The following is a 19,328-nucleotide window of genomic DNA, read 5'->3' as shown; positions in this document are numbered from 1 at the left end:
ACAATAAAACTTATCTACAATTTAAAAGATTCATAGTAATAGTACAATGTGTTTGTGACACTTCTAATTTCCTAATGAACTCTTTGCAAACAGAATTTATAAATGCTTCCTGGTTTACTCTATAAATGGTCAAAATTAACCTCACCTTACAGTTCTTACACATATTTGTAGGGGTGCTTGCTTGCAGGTAGGCATTTTTTCCCCTCTCTACACACATGCATTTACCACATTTTTACAGTCTATTCCAGTTTGTCAAGCAGTGGCACTGGCTAGATAATAGATAATAGTCTCTTGATTTGTATAGTCAAATTGCTGCTGAAGTATCCGACACAGGAATAGTGGAAGGACAGGGAGGCCTTTCTGCTGGAAAGAGCTTACCGACTTCAGTCCAGTGGTTAGTGCACAAGATTGTTCCAAAGACAAAGTGAAGTGAAACAGAGATAAGGACAGTGTTCTCATACTTGATAGTTCCATTTTGAGCTCTGAAGAGCTCATCTCTTTGAAGAACAAAGAAATATTGGTATCAAATATTGATTTTGTAATATCCAAAATTCATAATCTTCTTAACTTTTTTCTGGCAAGTTGGACTGCAGGGATAAATGCAGCAACCTTTGCTGGAGAGTGAAAAAAGAAGTTAATCAAAGAAATGTCATTTGAATTAATCTTTCATGATTAGTGGGATCTTTTAAAGGCAGATGTGATTAAGTGGTTTATCTGGATTCAGAAAATACAATTGAATCAGAAGATTTTTTGTAAATTATGAAGTTATATTAATTTAGATGAACCAGAAACATGGGCAGGATAATTGGACTACACAAATTTACAGTCATGCTAGGTTTTAATATACTTTTCTGAACGCTGATGAATGCTTCGTAACTGCAAATGTTTCTCCACAGTTTGCTTCTGATTTGATGGTATATCTTGCCATGCACTTTTTCTACAGGCTGTGATTAAGTCTCTGTGTTCTGTAAGATTTAAGTGCAGTTGTTATGTTTTAATTTCTAAATTCTTCAGATTTTGCTACCTTAAACTGCAGCTGTAGTTCTGAAAGTGGCCTCAATAGGTCCTAGGATGGTATTTCAGATAATGTGCAGTAATATGTTGCTTTTGTAGGGCCCTTAATTAAAGGTTAGGTTGCTTAATGTTAATGAAGAGGGGTGGAATATTGAGGGTTGACACTTTGCATTACTTCATTTAAAAAAAAGTTGGAAATAAAAGTTCTACACTGTGTTTGTTATCTATGTTTTAGATGAGCAATGCTAATAAAATGAGCTCTTATGCTCTGTTGAGTTCCTTTTTGCTGTGTGGACATTTTAAGGTAAAGCCAAATCAGAATATCCCTTGCTTTACTGTTTAGTAATTTGGCTCAGTTCTGCCAGATCTGTCTTGTGCAGGACTATGCCTAAGGTGTAAAGGCAGGCTGGGGTACTCCTGCATTCTGCTTCTGAGTTAAATGTGTGTAAATGTATTAATGAACAAATGATTCTCTAGCAGTGCTGGTGGAGTTAGCTGATCCCTCTCTGCCTAATCCATCATTAAGAACCTGTTGAGAATTTTGAAACTAGGTGGAATTACTCTTCTCTGCTTTCACTCAGCAATGAGTCAGCCAAGACAGTGTCCCAGCAGGGGAAATTGTGTCTGTGAGCAAGCTGAAGATTGCCATCAGGAGGTTGCCAAATGTCCTGTTGCTGCTATCACATCTCAGACATGGAGGTCACCTTTCCTGCATTCCCATCGCCCAGGCTGAGTGTATTGCTGTCACTGAACTCTGTGCAAGCAGGGGGCTTGGGCTGGCAGGAGCTCATAGAGCTGTCAGTTTTTTCCTGCTGCTTTGTGTCCTGAAGCTCAGGACAGAGAAGGGCAGCTGCTGTTGTGTAGGTGGGTGGGGTTTTTTCAAAGAGCAAAGATAGTGATGTAGGTGGTGGACAAGAGGGGAGAAACAGCTGGTAGAAATAACAGGTGGGATAGGATGTTTTGGGTGAGTGGGAATAGAAGGCTGCAGAGGAAACCAGAGACTGTGTGCCATAGGAGAGCAATGTGGTGGGAGCTAGTAGATGAGCAACTGCAAAATTGTGAAAGCCTTTCTCCCTTCTCTCCAGCACTACACACCAGGCACCCCAGTGGGGACACAGTGCTACCCTCTTAGTCTCACCCTGGCTGCTACAGCATCATGCTCCTTTTGGGCTAGATCAAAACCCAAGGTTCCAGCTAACCATATCCACTGCTTTTCTTAAGTGCTTAGAGGTATACAATTAGCTAATGAATGCTTAACTCAGTTTCTCACACACATAACTGTGTGAAACTTCATGGCTGTGTAAATGTAAATAATTGGCAGACAGGAGGAGTTGCTATATAATAGGAGCTACAGAAACTGGATTCCAAGTTGGAAAACTGGGTCAGGCTAGTTGAAGTAATGTTACCAGCTCTGAGGGTGGACACTGTTCTCATTTGCATGTTGAAGATCTTTGGATCTACAGGGCCTTCAGCTGTTCTCCAGGTATGAACTTCCATATCCCTTAGTTTTTTTATTTGTTTTGTGTTTCTTTTGTGAATTATTATCTGCTTTCCAGTCAAAGTTTAATGTGGATTATGTGATCCTATAGATGTGTTATGGAAATAAACAAGTTAATTTTTCAAACTTATAAAATGCATCCTGGTTTCTGGAACCCAAAAGAGATCAGCAAAGCCATCCCATTAATTAAAGCATGCACTCAGTGTGAAATGATAACAACTTTGTTTTATATCTTGGAGAGAGGTCTTTGGTTTAGTGTGTTCACTTCTTAACTCAGACTCTTTACTCTCCACCTTTTATTTCTGAAAAAATAAAATGTAATGTTTTTTACCAAAGACATCAAAAAGCCAATCTTTTCATTGTCTGAAAACTTATGATCATCAGAAGACCTATGAAATATTAATGCTTAGTTTGGTGTGGGAACACAGTTGAAATAGGTTGGAAAATCATAATGGACTTCTGCCCGAGTTCTATTTATTATGGTGAATATGGAGCACAAAATATTTGCTTAAATTATCTGTAATACAAAGTGTACTCTGAGATAATAGTAAAAAATTTAATATCGCTTCTTTATTCCACTGTCAGCACATCCAGAATTTCCTTTTTCCCTGTGTCTTTAAATATCTTCTTGAAAAACTTTCAAAGGTAGTTTTATTAACCTAACATAATGCAGATGTTGCTAGCTTGAGAAATAAGTCACAATGACTTCTAGTATTGTGTCAAAAACATCATTTAGAGGCTTAGAATGAGGGAAGCAATTAATGAACAGTCTTCACTATGAACAAATGTCAGGGACTCCTCCAGGGCTAAGCTGCTTTTGTGCCATATTTATTAATTGCTCTTTTGAATAAAGTTGGTATTGATGAGTGGGTTTAATTAAGCATACCTGAGAAAATCCACAAAAAACAGATCAGAAGTATTAGAATGAAAGATTTGCATTTGATTTAATAAATAAAGACCTTTTCATTCTCAGGGGGTTTTATGCTTCATGTAACTATTTCTGGCTGACATTTCTCCCTAACTACTGTTGTCCTCACAGGAGAGTGGCAGACATGTCTTATGGTGTGTTTGAGGGTGCATGCCAAATACCATGCCCATATTTAAGTCTCTATTATTAAATATGTATTAAATCTGTCATAATGGAAGGCATCTCTCAGAACACTCAGTCTACCTGCTGAAAAATGGCAGGAAAGGGAAGAAGCACAAATGAGTAGAAAGATAGAAATCTTACACTGCTAAGGGTCATTCCAAACTTGCTGACCCTATAACTTCATTAAAAATACCTCCTTGGGAAAAATCTCTGTATTCATATGTAAAAAAAAAATTAAAATCATATGTAAATCTGAATTGTTCAATGTACTTCATGCCTTAAAGGTCTACATTGAAACTTGATGAACAGTGGCCCCCAAAATCCATGTTATTGTGTGAAAAACAGTATTACATGTGTCAGCATGGGCTTTTTGTTACATTTTTGATTCTGTTTTGACACCTGGGAGAGTCTTCCTAGAAGGAGAGAGCTATTTCTGTATATTTTTCCTGTGCATTGAAATGAAAATTGCAATAATATATTAAAACAACAACAACAAAACAACAAAAAACCCCTGGTATTTTTTGTTTAGATGAGAGGGCTCCTTATTTAGTTATACTGCTTTTAAGTATTTATCTTGGTTGTATTTGTAAGTTCTATTGTGTAAAGTCAATCAGAATGTGAAGAACAGTTTGGTGAAAGGACTCGTAGTTTGCAGTTTTGAGCCAAGTGGTAACTGGAAGCTTTAATATCCTCTCAGTACCACTTCAGAAATCGAGATGTGCCGTTGGACAGACATGTAAGAACTTAGTAAAAATAGCATGTCCTGCAGTGGGCATTCATCCAGAAATCTAAAATTAGCATTGTATCCTGGATATAGTACTGCAGGTGGTCACAAGCACTACATTGTATTCAGCACCCTCTGTTATTCAAGCAGGTCTCAACATACTTTAAACATTTTATGGTTTTATGCAAGGCTACCTTTCTGTTATTGCTGCTTTTCTTTATATGGCATCAAAATGTGAAACGTGTTTCATAGGAATTAAAACAAAGCCTTAGCCAGAGATTTTTAGCATCATGGTTCTGCGTGAATGGAAGTCAGTGGCACAACTCCAGCTGACTTCAGCTGGGAGTATTAGTAGATCCTGACTTCTTTCTGATAATATATATAAACATGCAGCCAGTTGGCAGGTTTGAGTGTGATTTATATTACATTATTCTGTTTTGCTTGTAGCATTCCAGTAGAGTTTGGCCAAATAAGCTTGAAGAAAAGTTCGATCCCTGCATTAGGGGGATGTAAAGCTTGAGGAGAAACAGAGCTTGGGTATTATGGTTTGATTCATTACTTGAATATTTATTCAAATTACACTAGATTCTGATGAATATCATATGGGGAAAGTCTGTACTGACCTTTTCTTTCCATTATTCTGCCCTCTTCTTCCTGTTTCTGGAATAATAGCAGGACATAGGATTTTTAATGACTGTGGGCAACAGGTTTCTTTAAAACCCACTCAAATGACCTGTAGAAATAAGATAGAATTTTCCTATGACATAATTACTGAGTACAGGTGTTAGTTATTGTGTTTGTTTTCAGATAGGGTAACAAGAGCATATGTTTCTCACTCCCTCCATAGATGTCTGTATGTGTGTGGGCAGGGTGTGGGAGAGAGACGACAGAACTCTATGTGTATGTAAATATTCTCCTAGAGGACAAACACTTAGGAGAAAGATGGTTTCCTTTATTTTTTATATTTTATCTATATGTGATCATAATTTTTTAATTCATAGGGTATTACTTAATATTTTGGAGGTTATAAATAGACTTCTGACTTTTAAACACGGTCTTAAAGTAAGGTGAGAGACTGCTGCTTCACATTTTCAGATTCATCTGCAGGTCTTTATTGCTTTGGTCACAGGTTTTTTTCTACAGCAATTCCTTGTCAGATTGAATACTTGTGAGTATTCCAACAGCTTCTTGAGTGATAAAAGAAATAATTCATTCTTAATTTAGATGATGTCTGATATCTTTATTACTTTCACTTGTAAGGGTTCAGGTAATGCTGAGATGAAGTGGCTGGATTTTTAGGTGCAATATTCATGACTACAGTAAAGAAAGTAATTCATGTGTGAACTGAAGGGGACACACCAATACAGGGGGTAAGACAGAAGTGTAATTTCTCCCAAGATTCTGCACAGAGGCTTATTCTGTTTATTTGCCATAGTAGATTCGTGGCAGGCTTCAAAACAGTGATGAGATTGAGCAGTGCTTGTGCTTTGAAAGCTGACAGGGAAAACGCCCATACATATAATGTGTTTAATAAAGGTAATTTTAAGTCACAGCAAATTCATCATGTCTCTATGGAAATGGAAGTGTTCAGTAAACCTAAATCCAGTGGCCTGAGCATGTTTGCTTTTTAAATTATAAGTCTTTGCTATTGTAGGAACAATAAGTTAAAAAAAATATTTAGGAAGAAAAGTAAGCTTCTGCCCACCAAAATAAACCTGGCATTAATGGGCCTGTAGTGTGGTGTGGTGTCACAAGGATCTCTACTACTTATTTGCATCTTGGAGAAGCAGATGTTACAGCCATAAAAGTGAACAGTGTTACAAAGGCAGCAGCCACAATGAAGCTAGATGCAGAAATGAGTTCTGCGGATCTGGTTTACTTTCCAAGTGAAATTGATGTGTGTGTGTAAATGCAAGCATCAAAAAGAACCTTCCAAGAAAGTGTTCAGTACAGAATGAATTTTGGGAAAGCTGAATGCTGTGTCATGAGATCTAATGAAGTTGTAGTTATTTTCTTAGCATGATATCCATTATAAAGGCATAAAAATAACAGATTTAAAAAAATATGGGTTTATAATGTCTTTCTCCTGTCTAAGGGAGAAATTAAGTTGTACAAGCTGCTTGTAAAATCTTTTGTAAAGGAGTTCAGACTGCTTCAGTGGAAGGTGCTGTATGGGTAAATAGGTCAATTCACCAAGTTCAGTGAACTTGCTTAAAAAATAATAATAAAAAACCCATTGAGCACTAGTGAGCTTCTAATACCCTGATAAAAGAAAACAATCCCATTCTGTTCTAATGTTAACCTGGACAGCAACATAAACAATTGAAAACCACATTTAAGATCGAGGAATTCAGAACAGTTTTGCTTTCTCCAGTCTTTCTTTTTATAAAATTCTGGTTATGTTCTAAGATTTAGGGGAAAAAAAAAAAAAAAAGGTAACAGCACCTTCTCCCTCTTCCTGTCCCACCCCTGAAAAGGACCATTTTAATGCTTATTTCAGCTATAACAGTTGTGCTGGCCTAGATGGAGGCTAGTGGAAAGAAAACTCTTGAAGGCTGAGCTTGTTCATGGACTCTGCTTCCCCTTCAGCTTCTGTGCTTCTCAATAAATGCACCCTGTGTGGGCAACACATTCTTTATTCTTCTCTCTTAACAACCTCATCTGTGGCTTAGATGGTTCATCTCTTTTTATAAAAAGGATTTAAGCTTCACAAAAACAAATTATTCCCATATTGTTGTTAGTTTTTACACTAATTTTAGACAAAGATGCTTTAGATGTGGGGAAGAAAGTTCTCCATTTTGTTTAGGTGACAACTGGAGACTTGCATGAGAAGTAGAAAATGTGACTAGTTCTTTATGATATGACATTTTAGGACAGATGACAAACAGCTTGAATGACATTTGAAATGTGAGATGTTGTGAGAATTCGCTGCCTTTGCTGTATGTAAACACTCCTGGGAGAAAAATAAGCTTTTATTTAAAAAAGAAAAATGATGAGGGAGAGAAGAGCAAGTTATGCCTTAAGCTGTTTCCTTGTATGATTAACACCTGGACTGTCTTCAGAAAATGGCATGTATTTCTGCTTTTATAATTTCAGAGTGGTTATTGACTGAGCAGTAGGGGGCTTTTTTTCTTTATCTGGTGCCTTACTGAGTTCTTTGCAGCCTCCTGACTCTGTTAGGAGGCTAAAATTGCAATTTTAGCTATCAGACATAGAAATCATTAACAACATTTATTGACTTCTAAACTCTTCCATTATCTCGATGCTGTCAGATCACCCTTGCCCACTTTCTACAAAACATAATTGAAAACAATGAAATTTCTCAACTTTTGTGGACAGGTTACAGACTGGAGAAGATTTTTATCTGAGAAAACATCATTCAAGATGAAGCTATAAGAAGCTGCATCTGCTACCGGTAAGAACAGCTTTAACAAAGAAATCTTGACAAAAAAAAAAAAAAAAAGAACAACCCTGTGTGCTTTTTCTGCTTTGTCCTTTGCCTTAAATTAAGGGATGTTTTGTGGAGGTCAAATAAGAAAGTTGTAGTGGAAATGGCACAGAAATCCATTCATGGCGACTTCAGATTTCTAGATTTCATTATCTGTAGCTTCCTTGCATAGTTCAGTGTCATTTTACAGTAACAATTAATGCTATGCTTTTGTTTCTTTAAGTTTGATTTATGTATGAAGCTCCTTTGAAAGAATAGGATAGATAGCATTGCAACTGCTTCAGGTGAGGAAATGAGTGAGAATAATTAAATGCAGCTTTAAAGTAGTCTTATTTGTCAAAGAGCCTTCTCCATGAGGAGTAATAATATCCTGTCAACTAAGAAATGAAGAAAGGGTAAGGAGAAGATAATTTAAATTAAAAGGCAAAGAAATCTTTTAATAGACCAGAAAGTAGGACACAAAGCTTAAAAACTGAAAAGGAAGCATACTGTAAAAATGTAAACTCCTTTTTAATACATTAGCAAGTCAACATGTTTCTCTTGTATTTCACTTTGTATTTGGAACCAAAGCTACACACAGATACATCTTGCTGGAAATATGTGATTATTTTTAATTAGAACCTTGCAAGTTTCTTTGCATATTAAATACAACAGAGGAGTTAATAAATTGATATATTAGAATGTTAGAAATAAGGTAAAAAGTAACCTGGATGGTTCCAGTTGTTAAATACTGACTTTGACAGTCTGGGTATTGTAAGTTCTCCCATGTTTTGGAGTACATGTGAAAATTGGGAGTAGTGACAAAATCTGCTTTCTAATGCTGTATGATAATATCAGTTGGAGCAAGCCTCTGGACTTCTTGATACGGATTATATCTGTTCTGAGGATGACATGCCTGGAAGCTTCTTTCCTTCCCCCCCCCTCCCCCCGCCCCCCTTAATTACATGTTGATAAAGAAAATAAAATACTAGCCCTGTTTGCTAAGATTTGTTTATTTCTGCCACTTTTGTGTGCTTTTCATCTTGTAGACTGTCCCTCTGTAGATTTACCAGGTAGTAACATCTTCTACATAGAAGTCCTGTACCGTGAGACACTGGGAGCTTAAAATGGTCGTCAGATACATGTATGTGAACTGCATTATTTGTCCTAATCTGGAATCTGTCTTTGTTATTATACTTTTTGAATGCTCAATGTGTCATACTGCCAAAGGAAAATAATTCTCCCTGCCATCCATTGGGTTTTGCTCAATTTAAGCAGGTTTTACCAAGTTTCTATCAGGTTGCGGCACTGTGGCTGTGTGTAGATTAGATACTAAAAATTGTGTGAGAAGGATAAAAGAAAGGTTGAGAGTAGTAGTCAGGAAGTAGCAGGGTGTTAGGAGATGGATTTGGAGTGAGTTCAGAGTGAAGAGGCTGATCAGGATGTGTGGAAAAGGGATAGGTTGTTCTCAGACATAAGATGTGGAAGGTTGGTATCAATTTTTTGGGAGGAATGTGATGAAAAATGAGACTGATAACTGTTTGAAGGTTTGAAAGCAATCTTTGATGTATTGTGAAATATGTGTCCAGTGACATTTTCTAAAACCAAGGATGGCAATGCTGTCAGCTCCACTTTAGATGAGGTGTTGTAATTTTTTAATGTTGCTACTCTGTGAGAGTAACACTTCTGCTAAGCAGTAGAAGTGTTAAGGCTGTGGGGTGCACAGGAAAGACACTTGAAGGTGTGGTGTGGCCCAGGAAGCCATCTCACAGCCGCTGCTGCAGCCAGCTTCCCAGCTGTCAGGGGCCAGGACCGGTGTGGGACTTCATGCAGAGCTGGTGGTGTTCACACCGTAAATAGCTCTGAGGCACTGAGGCACTGTCCTGTTGCATTGCTTCCAAAAGAATTGATCATCAGGCTGTGCCCACAGTGGGTACTCCCTCCAGTATTCTTTTGGCAGAGGTTTGCCCTCAGCTTTTCCAAAGTACCTGGGTTCTCCCTGTGGTTTCTGGGGTAGTTGTCTCTGTCACTGAATGTGTGTGGAGCATAAAGGTAGCCATACACTCACAGGTATTGTGAACTCAAATTTGCTGCCAGAACAGTGAATTCCAATCATTATGGGGCACCTGATATTTAAATGAAGAAAAAAAATGCCTCAGCCTTGATAACTCAACTTACTGCAGTCAGATTCATCATTTCGGTTGTACAAGGGAGGGCAGGAAAACTTGCCCTGACATGAAGTGCCAAGCTCAGCCGGACAAACTGTAGCAGTGTTCTCGAGGGATGGAGGATGTGCAATTTGCAGGAAGCCTACTTGGGAGAAGAAGAGGGCTGTCTTGCTTTTGAACAGCAAATTTGCCACTACTTGCTGAAACTTTTGCCCAGTGACTGTAGTTGCTGTTGGCCTCTTTGGAACATACAGAAGCTTGCTTGCTGTACCGTGGTGATTAGAAAATATTAATTTCGTTACACACGAAAATCCCTAATGAAAGTCCCTAATTAAAGGTTGACCATTTTCTGCCACTGTTAATTTCTAAACTTTTTTTTTTTGCAAATGTAATTGCTGCTATGATTACAGAATGTCGAATTGAGTTTGGGGACATATGCAATATTTTTTTACCAGTAGTCTAGTCAAATAATTTTTAATGAGACAAAGAGCTCGTTGAACACCCAAATTGGTTTGTTTACTTCAGTAGCTTAAGTGCATTAAAATCAAAGAGCTTTCATGGTCAGGGGGTAATCTGTGTCATTGCTGGATGCCATTAATCACCCCCTCGACTGAGTGCAACACATTTGAAAAGTGACTTATAGATGATTGAATAACTTTACTCTCTACACCATTAATGGTTCCCAGCAGGCTGCTAGCGTGCAATCACAAACATCTGTGCATTTGAAAGTTTCCACTTCCCCAAACAGAGCCATATTTTTACAAGGAAAAAAAGAAAAGGGAATAAAAAGGAGAATTTGCTTTTCAAAAGTGGCCTTTTGGAAAAAGGGCTAATGGAAAATGTTTGTGCTTTAACTCTTGCATGTTATAGTATCATCTGAGTTTACCTTGAGATCTTTATGCTCTTAATGGCATTAGAAGAATTTTTTGCTTTTAATTTGTTTTTGTTGTTTTTACTCCGTAGGATCTTTCTGACATTTGATATCCAGTAGTGAAAGAAAATGTACCCTGCTTGCCTAGTAACTCATGGATGTCTTTGTTTTAACTGTGTTTAAAATAATGTAGCCACTTACCCCTAGACACTGCAGAGTGTGCATTACTTATTCAAAGCTGATGATTCAAGCTCTTGTGGAAATCAGCTTAGCAGAACAGAGAACAAAAATCATTTCTCTAGGCAGTCTGCTACTTCTAAAGCGGTCTTTTAGACAAGCATTTAATTGCTCAGGGAAGGAGTGCTGGGCATTGACTGTGTTTCCTCTCTACACGGTGCCACTGTGTTTCCTCATCCACCTGTCCCAGGTGGGTGCCACATAGGTGTTGTGACCATCACAGAACCACTGAGTGAAGGCTGTTTGGGACTGGAACAGATTGTCCAATCAACCACCCGTGTTCAAACTATATTTGTTTTCATTTAGCCTCTTCTAGCACATTTTACGGACTATCTCAATTTTTTACTTTTGAGGACTTCCAGTACTCGTCCTACATATTCTGTAGAGTATCAATCCAAGACTAACATCTTAAAAGCATGAGATTGATGGTGCTGCTTCACTATTTACTGTTCACTGTTCTTGCAGTGAAAAGACCTCACCTAAGAGGACTTGGTAGGTAGAAAAGAAGGAAAAAAAAAAGGATGACCCAAAGGAAATAAGAAGAAAGAAGTATGCCTCCTTTATCGGTCAAAGATAATTGGTTCTGTACTGAATATGCGTTTTAAGTTATCTATGGGTGAGGATATGACAGGATTAATCAGTTTCATGAAGCAGTGAAAATTTACTGTGTAATTGAAAGGTGAAAGGTTTGCATCTGTTAATCAGATTGGTACTGGGGTAAGATAAACATAGCCTTGAGTTAGAAGTCTAACAATTAATAATGAAAAGGAAAGTGAGATGAATTGTGTGTGTTCCATACCAACTATGCAGAATGGGACTCCTAAGGTAAGTATTTGTTACTCCAGAGTATAGTATAACCAGAAGTTGATGTATAGTGAGAGAATAGGACTCCTGAAGTTTCTGTTAAGTATAGCTTTGACAAAGCTGACTATGACTTTAGAAGAGTGGGCATCTTTGCCTGTTCCAGCATTGCTGCTGGGGGTGAGAAATGTTAGATGGATTCAGAATTCCCACTTTGCTGTCAAGTGGTGAGGCAGATTTTTCATGCTGTCTCAAATAACTTGTCTAGCTACTTAGATGAGGCACCCTGTAAGTTACCCCCTAATGGGTCTTGTGTCCCTGAAAATTCTTCCTGTCAGTGTTGTGTGGGTTTTTTTTTTTTTGTTTGTTTGTTTGGGTTTTTTTTGGTGACTTCTAATCTGCCTAGTTTCTGTGGCCTGTGGTTTAAATGTCCTTATCAGTGGTGTCCTGAACTGAGCAGTTAAGGGGTGATGTCTAATTCTGTGCAGAATAAATGAGTTTTGAATTTCCTGAATGTATTCTGGCTTGTCATCTGAACTGCTAATTCCTATTGATGACAACAAAATGGTAGAAAAAATGCATGTCTGACAGAGGGATCATATTGTGCAATTTTTTTGGCCCACTACACTTGTATATTTTATCTGTACATGTATTGCACTACCTGTTTCCCATTTTTTAGCTTCAGAAAATTACTTGATTATTAAAAGCAAATCCACAGTAAGACAAAACTGTCCCATGTACAAATACTTCCTTGTAGAATTTCTGTAGCCAGAGGAATTTAAGCAGCTACAGTAATAGTGGAGTGGCAAGGATTGGTCGCAAAACTTCTTTGCGAAAAGGGGATTTTTTTTTGGCCTTGTGTCTGGCCATACTGATGGTCCTGATCTTGTTAAATGCTTTCCACTACCCAAATTATTTTATATATATATTTGTAATATGTAAGAGTGGGGCTTTGTGTGTCAAGACCAGGAAAATGAGTTTTCATCCCACCAAGTCAGAATCGATAACAGGAAGATCATTAGCTACTGGCACTTGTCCTGGAATATAAACTACAATTGCTATTAAAAGAATGTGGCTGTAGATTAAACCTGTCTTTAGCTTAATCATCCAGTAGAACATCATGAGGAGAGCACATAAATCATATTTAAGTTTTATAATTCTTTTCCTTTACAAATTAAAGGAAATTAAGAAATCTTATTTGTTCTGTGTGATTTCTTTTTTTCTCCCCTCCCACCTCCCCTAGTGCTTGTAGGTAGTGTCGGATTATTCAGCTGCAAAGAGTTGGTTGTGAATTTATCCCTAATATTCAGACTTTCATTTATTCTTTTTTCGTTTTCATTGTTAGTGGCTGAAACTTGGTTACTTAACTGCTCTTTGAATTCTCTGCTGCAACTGTCAATGCCAGTGCCCTGTTCTGCTGATGGATTTAGTGCTACAAAGTCGGGCTTCAATCACCAGTGTTTTCTGTAGGCAATGGGCAAATGGTAATATCCAGAAATCATAAGGAGCTGAGGCTGGATCTGTGCAGACACTGGTAGGCACTGGCTGTGGATACTGTGTTCACTCTTCACTTGTGAGTTGCTGGTTTATGTCAGCTCTGAGCTTGTCCAGTGACGTTTTCCATTGCAGCTTCTGAGCAGCCATGCTCTCAAGGGGGTGGGGAGGCCTCCCTGTGTCAGCCCCAGTGCTCTGGCTGTACCTCCTACCATGTCTCCATACAGGTGGGACCTTGTGGCTTAGCTGCAGGAAACCTCTGGGATTTTGGCAGAAATGGGAGACTGCAGTAAGGGAAATGTGCTCTACACGGGTCTACAGGTCCTCTGATTTGGAGTTTGTGTGTTTACAGACCATGATAACTGAAGCTAAACAAAGCCGAGCAGCCTTTAAGAGATGTAATAAAAACAAACAAGCATGTACATCTCTCTTTCTGGATGCCTTCATTATGGCAATGGCTTGGAAGTGAGGCTCTAACTAATCCTCTGAGGTGTCAGTCTCCTTTGTTTATAAGCTGCTTTCTCATCTGAATGATGGAGTCTCACCCTCTCTCATACTTGCAGCAAAGTTCATTTGGGTTTTTTCCCCTGCCTTCTAAGTTGGTAAAAAACCACAATCATATGTTGTGCTTTTGACTAAGTTTCTTCTGCATCTATCTTTGTTGTCAATCAAGCATTAATAAGAAACTTTTATTCACCTGTCTTTGTAGAGAATTTTTCTAGCTGAAAACTGAACTGTGTAGGGACTTGGGGGCAGATAGCATGTGTGGGCAAAACCAAGCCTGGATATTTTAAAAAATTCTGAAACTTATTAGTAATTAACTAATTAGCAATCAGTATGAATTACTTATAGATGGAGGTTTTGTATTTTAAGACAACATCCTTATAGTGTTCTGAACCCTTTTTCTTTGCATATTGTCTGGCTAAGGTGTGGCAGCAAAAGCTGTTTGCAGTCTTGCACCATGGCACGGAAGTAGCCAGACTTCAACAGGTTTTATGTATCTCTGCTGAATTCCGCTTTTTAAAACAGTAGGTTTGTGTTGATACATGAGTCAGCTTCTGGTAAAGCAAGAGCCTGGGTCAGCAAGGTAAAGCAAGAAAGTTTTTTCGAGAAACAGTACTTGTAAAGGACTGATTGAGGAGTAAGGTACTAGTTAGTATTTTTTAAGAATAATAAGTTAGTAAGAGTTGCCCTTTAATAAGATCAACTGTGTAAGCTACATTTCCAGTATAGCTCTGAAGAGTGTATATGTTCCTAAATCATTACTATTTTATGATTTTCATCCTCAGATGTGGATTTTAAGTACAAATATCTGTATTTAATACTCAGCACAAAAGTAAAGTGTATGTTTGGTCAATAAATTAAGGAATTATGAAAGGAGTTTTGGATGGTCTGAGTTCACATGTCATATGAAGATAAAATGGTGAATTTCAAGAGTAACTTCATGGTCAAAGTCAAGAGTAACTTCTAATCAAAACTACAGTGGCATAGTAATAATAAATAAATTGGGAAGACTTATTTTGCTATGGGTGAATTATGACACATCAAAAAAAGGCTATTGCTTTTTTAGGTGTATTAATATAATACAGCTCTAGGGTTGTCACCAGTGTTCACTTCACACTTACTGACACCAGTTTTGCCTGGAAACTATTCAGTAATCACAGAATCAGAGACTATCCTGAGCTGGATGGGACTCACAGGCACCCTCATGTCCAACTCCTGATAATAATGGTATCCCGTAGTGGGTGGTGGTGGTTTTTTTTTTTTTTTCCCCCCCCCCGGTGATACTGTTGACAAAAAAAAAATCACAAAGATTATTCAGCAGATAACAGTAAAATTGTTCTGGAACGTAAATACTCTGGTACAGAAAAAACTTTTCATGTCGTGGTAAGTGTGGGGAGATCCTTCTCACAGTGTGGATATGTGTCTAGGGAATCTGGCCTGCCTGCAGTGTGAGCCAGCGATGCAGAGTGATCTGCACTTGTGATGCAAGGTGTTGTGCAGATCAGCCCAGTGTTGCAACCACCATGGGTTGTGTAGCAAAGGAGCTGGGAGCCCTTATCCAGTGGTAGCTAGAGTCCTGGCTCTTGGGCGTATGCATGGAGATGTCAGTGAGAGTTTTCTGGCACAGAAGTTTCTTTCTGGCAACACTTTAGGCACTTTTTGTCTTCAGTCATTGTAAATTGTGTGTGAGCTGCAGAACAAGATCAACTATACTATAAAAAATGGGAAAAGAGATTAAAATTTTCTGCTTTGCTAAAGAGAAGGTAGTGGAAATGACACACCTAGCTATTTTGTGCTATTCAGAATTGGGTAGTTATCATCTGGTTTGCATTAGAAACTGTAAATGAGACTGGTAAAAGAAGTGAATAGAAGAACCTGGCATCAAAGCTAACTACTTTCCCATAGCTTAAGGTAGAAATTAAAAACTAACCTTTTTTCATGCTTGCAAGGGTAATTACAGCTTGACTAGTATCTTCATAGAAAACAGATTTTCGGCCTTGGGATACTTTGGATTGTGGAAGATAGGCATCTGGAATAAAAAACAATATGCTCAGGCATTTTTAAAAGTTTTTTCTAAGAATTTGCAATGTTTTCCTAGCTTCTAGACTTTAAGATAAAAATTAGATAAAGCAGTAACTTGAAAAAGTCTTTTCTGCCCTGGCCAATGGGTTAGTGTCTGCTCTGTATATTGAGCTGTATACAAACAAAGACACAGAGATAAGCCTTCTCCCTCCCGCTGCCCCCCCCCCCCCAAAAAAAACAAAACAAAACAAAAAAACCAAAACAAAACCAAAAACCAGCAAAACTTCAAAACTTTGAAGGGGGCTGTTGTTTGTTTCTGAGTAGGCTAGAAAAAGAGTATTGCTCCGATTCAAGCCTTGGCTGTCATCTCTTTTAGCATATATGGAAATATTCCCTAGCTTCCAGGAACAGACCTGTGAAATCTGTGAGGTGAAGACTGCTTTTTTTTTTTAACAAATATAGTCCTGGTATTGGTTTGTGTACTTACTAAGTTTCATTTTGAGTATAAGTTCTTTTTTTGCAAAGTGCAGAACATAATTTGTTGCTAAACAAATTATAAGCTAATGTAGGCTTGGGGGTATTTTGCAACAAGTCATCTATGATGCTCTTATTTATTTATTTTTATATAAAATACCATCTGTGTTCTTTATCATAATACTGTAGATTTAGCAATTAGCTCTACATTGCTAGAGCTGTACCACATATGTTAATAATTTCTTTACTAGTTAGCATTGATCTTTTGTTCCGTGCTGTTAGTTCTGAAATCTGGAACTCTGTTGCTTACCTCTAAATTACTGATCCTTGAGCCATGAAATATGTTTCAGGTTGTTTTGATATTATGTAGATTAAGTTTAGAATATTTTAAACCCCGCAATCCTGTGTGTGTGGATTTATTTATTATTTAAATACAACACAGCTTACCTGAGGTAGTGAAATTTTTTCAAATGCAGAAGACATTTGCACTGTCTCCTGCACAGTCTTTCTGGGAGTTACTGCTCCTTGGATAATTACTGTGGATTCATTCATTGTAACCCTTATGCAGGTAACTTCTGGATGAATTGATGCATTTTGTAGTCAGAATCCTTTGTTTGCTGGATCTAAGTGAGGGAGAGGGTATTTGGCATTTTGAACAGGAGGATGTCTCATGAATTATCCACCAGTGGCTTCCTCTGACTAAGGAGGAAGTGCTACTGAATATGGTGGGGGATTTACTGTCATCTCAGTTCTACTCTGATTTGAGTATAAAGTCAATTTGAGCCATTAGCTAATTATTGGGCTAATTCTATTAATGTAATTCTTTCCTCTTGAAAATGAATCTGAAGTGGTCAGGAAAATAAAAAAGATGAGTCTGCAGGCAGGAAAGTATTTGATTTCCTCATCCCACTTCTGTAATACTGAAGCTGATGGCTAGTTAAGAGCACTTCCAGACATGGAAATCCCGTTTCCATGTTGTTTGACTTGGCTGCATTGAATGCATCCTGGTGTTAAACAACAAAGCAAAACAGCTTTGTATGATCAGGAGCACAGAGGTAGGACTTCTTTCTTGGTGTCCTGTCATGCCTCTTGTTACCATGTTCTGAATGTGCCCACACAACACTTAATGGCAGAAGGAAACTTGTTCTGTTTGAGGTTCAAGCTGGCTGGCAGGGAGCCAGCTTCCATCTGAAGGCAGTGCAAACTTTTCAGTTCAATGCAGTGTCAGACTTAAGTTAACACAATTCTGCTGTGTCTACTAGTCTTATTTTTTCCCCTGGGTTTGTTGGGCAGCTTGGAGCTCCTGAGGTATGACCTTTTCTGCAATACATGACATAACTGTACTCTTTATCACATATGCCTTTTTTTTCTTTGGCAAGGGATGAATTGAGATTCCTCTTAGAAACTTTAAGGCGCTTCACTTTTTCTGCTCTAACTACATGCCCAAACTCATTTGCTGTTTGGAACTTTTAGCAACAACAGTTAATGGTTTTGGCTTTTTTTGTGTTCAGTTGCTGTTACTGCAGCACTTGAAAAATGGGGTATGGAAGAAAACCAAAGTAAAGAATTTGCAGTTTAAAGAATTTGTAGCTAACTTCAAAATAAGAAAATCTAACCCAGAGATTTTATATTTGTGTTGTGACCATTTAATTCAGATTCTGCCCTACAAGCTAGGCACCCAGAAAACAAGGGGGGTGCCTGTGGGAAGTTATGTATGTGATTTGCTAATCAAAGTGTAGTGAAGGAATTGTACTGCCCCCAAACTTTGGCTGTAAACCTCAGCTCCATTGTTCTCTCCTCTATAACCCTCAGTGTTACTAAAATGAGAACCTACCTGTAGATGGCCTCTCCCTCCTCCAGCCTCTCCAGCTATAAATAAATGTGTAATAAAAGCACAAGACTGAACATGACAGTGATTGGACAGAGCATCAACAGGCTGGGGAGTGAAACTGTGAAACTCAAGCAGCTTCCAACACTGGCTGATGAGCTTGTGCATGTAATGCAACCAAGTTCAAGCATCAAGTTGTAGCTGTACAGACCAGTAGTAGCTGAGAAAGAGGGAGTGGAAGCAGGAATTTGAAGTACCTGTTAGCTTGAGCTCTGGAATGGCCATCATTCAAATATGATTTTTTGCTCTGCATGAAAATTTTGGGTCTGTGGACTGGCTGCACTCTTTCCATATTTATCAGAAAGAACCACTAGTTGCAGGAACTGAGTTGGTGGCAGGCCACCTAATTCCTTTGACCCTTCAACTGGAATAGCAAAAGAAGCCTAAGTCACATTTTTCTTACTTTCTTTATTACCCCTCTCTAAAAGAGTCGTGATATTCTTGGGACTACAATCAGAATTCATTTTTATCATCAATGCTAACTTTGTGCTGGTTTAAGAAGTTTGGAAGTGATCTTTATCACAAACTGGAGGTTGATCCTTTTGAGAGAAGGTGTGATGAAGTCAGGAGGGTACAGGCATTAATCAGACCTGCTTGCTGTCAAGCAGGTTCTGTGTTCCCTGGATAATTGGAAACCTTGCCGCTGCTTTGTCCCTTAGCAAGGCTAGCTATGCTTTTGCAGCTAGAGAGGAGAGAAAGTACTTTTTTCTCAAGGTTCGTCTAGATAGCTCTGGTAATTTCTACACATCTGTTAGCTGGGGCTGAAAATCGTTCATTAATTGGCAATGTTCTCTGTAGCATGGAAATATGATCCCAGTTGTAAGATTAAAGTATGACCTGCTCCTTTTTAGCACCAGACCTATATTTCAATATTTGTAGTAATTTGTTTGAAGGGCTTGGCCTGGTCATCCATTAAAATGCATTTTTTTAACACTTGCTCCAAAACCTTATAGCAGTTGTTTTTTAATATGTGCAAGGCTGTGATTTGCAGTCCCTGTTGTCCAGCTCTGGTGGCACTGTCAAGACCTAAGGCTGTTTCAGCACGTGGGTGGGTTGGCAGGTGTGATAGCAGTGCGTGGACTGTGTCTTTCAATTCCACAACGATTTCTTGACAAT

The 19,328-nt window shown here is 38.3% G+C and overlaps 1 protein-coding gene across 3 annotated transcripts in view; it reads left to right on the top strand.

The window, feature by feature from the left end:
• SEMA5A (semaphorin 5A) overlaps positions 1–19,328 on the top strand; it is a 318,649-nt gene that overhangs the window by 11,029 nt on the left and 288,292 nt on the right. For all 3 annotated transcript variants that reach the window (XM_066186026.1, XM_066186022.1, XM_066186035.1), the window contains exon 2: positions 7,666–7,741. The gene's annotated coding sequence lies outside the window, so the exon portion shown is untranslated. The remainder of the gene's footprint in view (positions 1–7,665; positions 7,742–19,328) is intronic.

The sequence above is a fragment of the Chamaea fasciata genome, unplaced genomic scaffold, assembly GCF_029207755.1.
Source record: "Chamaea fasciata isolate MVZ Bird 193981 ecotype frontalis unplaced genomic scaffold, bChaFas1.0.hap1 SCAF_1, whole genome shotgun sequence".
Classification (NCBI taxonomy): Eukaryota; Metazoa; Chordata; class Aves; order Passeriformes; family Sylviidae; genus Chamaea; species Chamaea fasciata.
The sequence above is the reverse complement of the archived record's forward strand: the minus strand, read 5'-3'. Positions and strand labels throughout refer to the sequence as shown.